The sequence below is a fragment of the Oreochromis aureus genome, unplaced genomic scaffold, assembly GCF_013358895.1.
Source record: "Oreochromis aureus strain Israel breed Guangdong unplaced genomic scaffold, ZZ_aureus HiC_scaffold_176, whole genome shotgun sequence".
NCBI classification, from domain to species: domain Eukaryota; kingdom Metazoa; phylum Chordata; class Actinopteri; order Cichliformes; family Cichlidae; genus Oreochromis; species Oreochromis aureus.
The window spans coordinates 5001-10000 of record NW_024108770.1 but is presented as its reverse complement, the minus strand read 5'-3'; the positions used below and the strand labels follow the sequence as shown (position 1 = coordinate 10000).

Sequence of the window (5000 nt, the reverse complement as noted above, 5' to 3'; positions counted from 1 at the left end):
TTTGCCTACCACCTTCTGTGACGAGGCCCGCCGTGGTATGACCACCGGACGGACCGGGCGCCTCGGTCTCGCTACCGAGCGATCGCGCTTGGTTGGGGGAAGCGCTGGGAGGATGGGGCGGGTCCGGGAACCACCACCCCTTCCGACTGTCGCGCTAGACCCCCGACCGGGCGCTAGAGGCGAGCCTGCGGGCCGGAGGAACGGACCGCCCGGCGCCGGGCGGCGGTGCCGGGCCCGGCGGTGGCCCTCCGATGGCAGGCCACGCTTGCCAGTCGATCGGGTGGAGGGGAAGGCTGGCAGGCAGGTAGGTTGGAAGAGGAGGCTGCTGTGGCAGCCTCGCCTCCCGGCCGCCCCAGCGCCGCCCCAGCGCCCCCCGGGTGTCTGCTGACTTGCGCCGCCAGACACCCGCCTCCCATAAATGACGGAGGGCACCTTTGCTAGGCCTTACCCTTAGACTGCTCAACCGGTGAGGGGAGAAAACGGCCCTGGCCGAGGTGGTGAGACGGCCTCCTGTCTCCTTACGGCTGAAAAAAGATGTGCTGCTGCTGCACTGGCCCTGCTGATGTCCTGTCTCCATTTAGCCGAGGGGTGAGTCGGCCTCCTCTCCTTCACGGTTGAAAAAGATGTGCTGCTGCTGCTGCACCGCCCTGCTGCTACTCTCACCACCTCTAGCTAATTGCTGATCTCCTGACCTCCAGCGGGCCCCGGGGACCCACATCACACCTTGCTCCTGTCTCCCTTGCGGCTGGAAAAGATCCATTTTGTGCACTGGCCCTGCTGCTACTCTTCTCCATTTGGCCGAGGCAGTGAGTCGGCCTCCTGTCTCCTTTACGGTCGAAAAGATGTGGTGCTGCTGCTGCTGCTGCTGCTGCTGGGCCCTGCTGATATTCTCTCTCCATTTGGCCGGGCAGTGAGTCGGCCTCCTGTCTCCTTTACGGTCGAAAAAGATGTGCTGCTGCTGCTGCTGCTGCACTGGCCCTGCTGATACTCTCTCCATTTGGCCGAGGCAGTGAGTCGGCCTCCTGTCTCCTTTACGGTCGAAAAAGATGTGCTGCTGCTGCTGCACTGGCCCTGCTGATATTCTCTCTCCATTTGGCCGAGGCAGTGAGTCGGCCTCCTGTCTCCTTTACGGTCGAAAAGATGTGCTGCTGCTGCTGCTGCTGCTGCTGCTGCTGCACTGGCCCTGCTGATATTCTCTCTCCATTTGGCCGAGGCAGTGAGTCGGCCTCCTGTCTCCTTTACGGTCGAAAAGATGTGCTGCGGCTGCACTGGCCCTGCTGCTACTCATATCCAGCATGGACCTTGACCTCCAGCAGGCCCCTGGGACCCACATGCTCCCCTGCTGTAGTCCCCAGTAGCTTCTTTTTCTGCAGTTACCTCCACTGCATATCCAGCATGGACCTTGCACTCCCAGCAGGCCCCGGGGACCCACATGCTCCCCTGCTCTAGTCCACCACTAGCTTCTTCTCTGCAGTTACCCTCCACTGCGTATCCAGCATGGACCTTGCCCTCCAGCAGGCCCCGGGACCCACACTTAAGCCCCTCCCACTAACAAAGCAAAACACCACTGGCAAAATCCTCATGCCCCTGGTACTCCATAAAGTGAATTCAAACGTGCCCCTGGTACACTGTGCAGAAACACTTTGCCACACACACACACACTCCTCGTGCATATGGTACGACAACTTTTCTACATGCCCCTGGTACACTGCCCCGATATCTCCCTGAAACATGCTCCCTCGTGCATATGGTACGACAACGCTTCCACATGCCCCTGGTACACTGGGCAGAAACACTTTGCCACACACACACACCCTCGTGCATATGGCACGACAACTTTTCTACATGCCCCTGGTACACTGCCCCGATATCTCCCTGAAACATGCTCCCTCGTGCATATGGTACGACAACGCTTCCACATGCCCCTGGTACACTGGGCAGAAACACTTTGCCACACACACACACACACACACACACACACCACCGTGCCTATGGTACGACAACATTTATCCATGCCCCTGGTACACTGCTCAGCAGCACTTTGCTAAGTACTCCCGTGCATATGGTATTACAGCTTTTCCACATGCCCCTGGTACACGGACCAGAAACACTTTGCCACGTCCGCTGTACGCACCCTCCTCGCCTGCTAATTGCTGATCTCCCCACTTCCAGCGGGCCCCGGGACCCACATCACACCTTGCTCCTGTCTCCCTTGCGGCTGGAAAAGATCCATTTTTGTGCACTGGCCTTGCTGCTACTCTCTCTCCATTTGGCCGAGGCAGTGAGTCGGCCTCCTGTCTCCTTTACGGTCGAAAAAGATGTGCTGCTGCACACTGGCCCTGCTGATATTCTCTCTCCATTTGGCCGAGGCAGTGAGTCGGCCTCCTGTCTCCTTTACGGTCGAAAAAGATGTGCTGCTGCTGCTGCACTGGCCCTGCTGCTACTCATATCCAGCATGGTCCTTGACCTCCAGCAAGCCCGGCTCCCGGGGACCCACTGGCTCCCCTGCTCTAGTCCCCCAGTAGCCTCATCCAGCAGCTGGTCCTTGACCTCCAGCGGGACCTTGACCTCCAGGGGGGACCCACTGGCTCCCCTGCTCTAGTACCCCAGTAGCTTCTTCTCTTGCAGTTACCCTCCAGCGGGCCCCGGGGACCCACATATCCAGTATGGACCTTGCCCTCCAGCAAGCCCCCGGGACCCACTTGCTCCCCCAGCATTTCTTACATAGCACCCACTAGCTCCTTCTCTCGCCCACATGCTACCCTCCTACACTTATCCACCATGGACCTTGACCTCCAGCGGGCCCCTGGGACCCACATGCTCCCCTGCTCTAGTACCCCAGTAGCTTCTTCTCTTGCATAGCACCGCTGTATTACACCTAGCACCGCTGATCCACCCGCTGATCCACCTTGGACCTTGACCTCCAGCGGGCCCCTGGGACCCACATGCTCCCCTGCTCTAGTACCCCAGTAGCTTCTTCTCTCTTACATAGCACCGCTTACATAGCACCTCCAGCGGGCCCACCTTGGACCTTGACCTCCAGCGGGCCCCGGGACCCACATGCTCCCCTGCTCTAGTACCCCAGTAGCTTTTCTCTCTTGCGGTTACATAGCACCGCTGATCCACCTTGGACCTTGACCTCCAGCGGGCCCCGGGGACCCACACTTAAGCCCCTCCCACTAACAAAGCAAAACACCACTGGCAAAATCCTCATGCCCCTGGTACTCCATGAAGTAAATTCAAACGTGCCCCTGGTACACTGTGCAGAAACACTTTGCCACACACGCCTCGTGCATATGGTACGACAGCTTTTTTCCATGCCCCTGGTACACTGCGCAGGAGCACTTTGCGAAATACTCCCCGCACATATGGTACGACAACATTTCTCCGTGCCCCCCTGGTACACTGCGCAGGAGCACTTTGCTAAGCACTTTGCCCGTGCATATGGTATGACAGCTTTTCCACATGCCCCTGGTACACGGACCAGAAACACTTTACCACGCCCGCTGTACGCACCCTCCTCACTAGCTAATTGCTGATCTTCCCCACTTCCAGGGGCCCCTCGGGACCACCATCACATCTTCCTGTCTCCTTACGGCTGAAAAAGGTGCATGTTGCTCCACTGGCCCTGCTGCTGTTGTGTTCCATTTGGCCGAGGGGTGAGTCGGCCTCCTGTCTCCCTTTACGGTCGGAAAAGATGTACTGCTGCTGCTGCTGCTGCTGCTGCTGCTGCTGCTGCTGCTGCTGCTGCTGCTGCAGTGGCCCTGCTGATATTCTCTCTCATTTGGCCGAGGCAGTGAGTCGGCCTCCCGTCCCCTTTACGGTCGAAAAAGATGTGCTGCTGCTGCTGCACTGGCCCTGCTGCTACTCATATCGAGCATGGACTTTGCCCTCCAGCAGGCCCCGGGACCCACATGCTCCCCTGCTCCAGTACCCCACTAGCTTCTTCTCTTGCAGTTACCCTCCACCCCACCACATATCCAGCATGGACCTTGCACTCCCATGCAGGCCCCCGGGACCCACATGCTCCCCTGCTCTAGTCCCCCACTAGCTTTCCTTTCTTGCAGTTACGCCCACCACACATATCCAGCATGGTCCTTGACCTCCAGCGGGCCCCGGGACCCACATGCTCCCCTTCCTTGTCCCCCAGTAGCTTCTTCTCTTGTGGTTACATAGCACTGCGCCTCCACCATGGACCTTGACCTCCAGCAGGCCCCGGGGACCCACATGCTCCCCTTCCCTTGTCCCCCAGTAGCTTCTTCTCTTGTGGTTACATAGCACTGCGTCTCCACCATGGACCTTGACCTCCAGCAGGCCCCGGGGACCCACACTTAAGCCCCTCCCACTAACAAAGCAAAACACCACTGGCAAAATCCTCATGCCCTGGTACTCCATGAAGTAAATTCAAACGTGCCCTGGTACACTGTGCAGAAACACTTTGCCACGCACACCCTCGTGCATATGGTACGACAATGTTTCTACATGCCCCTGGTACTCTGCCCAGAAACACTTTGCCACACACACCCTCGTGCATATGGTACGACAGCTTTTTTTTCATGCCCCTGGTACACTGCGCAGGAGCACTTTGCGAAATACTCCCCGCGCATATGGTACGACAACGCTTCCACATGCCCCTGGTACATGGCCCGAAACACTTTGCCACGCTTGCTTGTCCACACACCCCCCCAAGACTGACCCTGGTACTCCAGCCACAAAGCGTGGGTGAGTGACTCACCCTTCCAGGAGAGTGAAGTCTCTCCCGAAGGCGCCCGCACCACGTGCCGATGGTACCCACGCCAGAGCGGGAGAGATGGAGCGGTTAGCCCGACGCCTGGCGCCAGCAGTCGACCGGGTGGCCGACAAAAGCTTGGATCGAGGGCTGACTTTCAATAGATCGCAGCGATTAGCTGCTCTGCTACGCACAAGACCCTGACCCAGAATCAGGTCGTTTACAAGTTATTTAGCACCAGGTTCTCCACAAACATGAGTGCGCTGATTGG

The 5000-nt window shown here is 58.6% G+C and overlaps 1 non-coding gene across 1 annotated transcript in view; it reads right to left on the bottom strand.

The window, feature by feature from the left end:
• Nucleotides 1-4859: 4859 nt before the first annotated feature.
• LOC120436771 overlaps nt 4860-5000 on the bottom strand; it is a 3867-nt gene continuing 3726 nt past the window's right edge. The window contains exon 1 of the ribosomal RNA XR_005610593.1: nt 4860-5000. This exon is cut by the window's right edge and continues 3726 nt beyond it. This is a non-coding gene — a ribosomal RNA (28S ribosomal RNA).